Source organism: Etheostoma cragini, chromosome 14 (genome assembly GCF_013103735.1).
Source record: "Etheostoma cragini isolate CJK2018 chromosome 14, CSU_Ecrag_1.0, whole genome shotgun sequence".
Taxonomy (NCBI): domain Eukaryota; kingdom Metazoa; phylum Chordata; class Actinopteri; order Perciformes; family Percidae; genus Etheostoma; species Etheostoma cragini.
Genome location: NC_048420.1, coordinates 23226571 through 23227976, shown reverse-complemented (window position 1 = coordinate 23227976; position 1406 = coordinate 23226571). Strand labels below are relative to the sequence as shown.

Below are 1406 nucleotides of genomic sequence, written 5' to 3'. Positions count from 1 at the left end.
ACACACACACACACACACACACACACACACACACACATACACACACCATACACACACACGGAGAACATCTGAAGCAAAGGTCCTAGCCTGTACTTGACGTGTCCAAGTGTCAGTGTGCGTGTGTGATTTTGTAGTCGGACTCTCGACTTGTGTAATTAACGCTCACAGGGACTCGGTGGTTTTCCTTAAAACAGCGTTTCTTCTGTGTAATCAGAAAGGCGAGCGGTCTTTGCAGATTGTCGTGCAAAAGGGTGTGTTTTTAAAATCAAAGAGACAAGAAGAAAAAGGTCTTTTACACGTTGTTTATTGCACACTTCACTCCGAATGACTGTGGCGAAGTTATTTCAGACCTTTAACAATATGCTTCAGTAAGGCCCTGCAGTTACATCGTCAACAGAAGCAAGACGTTTTATTGGAAGAAACTGTTGGAATCAGTTTTTTTTAACCTGATTTTTATATTCGTATATGTTTGTGTAACAAAATAATCCAGAAATGAAGGATGAACTTTTAAATCAGACCAAAAAAAAACATGATTTTAAAAGACAGAAGATCCGGTCTTTAAATCTTAAGACTTTTTTTTTTTTACATTTTATTAACAAATAAAATTACAAACATTCAAACATCGCAGTTCAAAAGATGAAATTATAGGAAGAAAATAGCAACTTATAGAAGATCAAGGAACAACAGTAACAAAAAGTACAATATAAACAAAACCATGAGATAGAAATCGTATTAATAAAAAAAGAAATATAAAGGAAATTATATATAGAACAGAAGTTCTTAATTAAATAGATTGGAGTATATATCATAAATAATTATATTAAATCTTAAGACTTAAGTCTTCATTTAGTCACCCAGTGACATCATTTGTTTTACATTTTATTTTCTGATTTCCATCAGTTTAGAAGAGTCGTAATCTTTTAATTTTTTCGTACGTGAACCCTTTAACTGAATCGTCGTTGTTTCAACACTCGTTTTTACATTTGAACCTTTATGTACTGTACTGGTTTTTTCTTGTTTAATTACCTTTAGGAGACAAACTAGTGATGCGTATCAGTTTAAAACAAGTGTGTGTGTTTTTTGGGTGAAATACTCAAGGATGTAATTTATCAGTTACTCCATTTACATTCACACAATATTCAGTTTATTTGCGCTTTTTCCCGAAAAAGACGATATCCAAACTATGTAGTCCTCCATTATTGTTGATTGTCATGACGTGTTGATATGACAACGGAGGTACTTGCAGTCACGTTGTGACATAGCCCTACTCTGGCTCTCGGGCCGGGGCAAATCCAGCTGGTTCTTAGATAACTGGCGAGTTGAACCAGCACCGAACTGGCACCTGGTTAGCCTTGGTGGAAAAGACATATTAGAGAAGCTGCTCCTCATTTGGACCAGTGTGGGGG

General features: G+C 35.7%; 1 protein-coding gene across 1 annotated transcript in view; it reads left to right on the top strand.

The window, feature by feature from the left end:
• The window catches only part of LOC117957201 (F-actin-uncapping protein LRRC16A-like), a 57716-nt gene that overhangs the window by 54404 nt on the left and 1906 nt on the right, over window positions 1-1406 (top strand). The gene's annotated exons all lie outside the window — the stretch shown is intronic.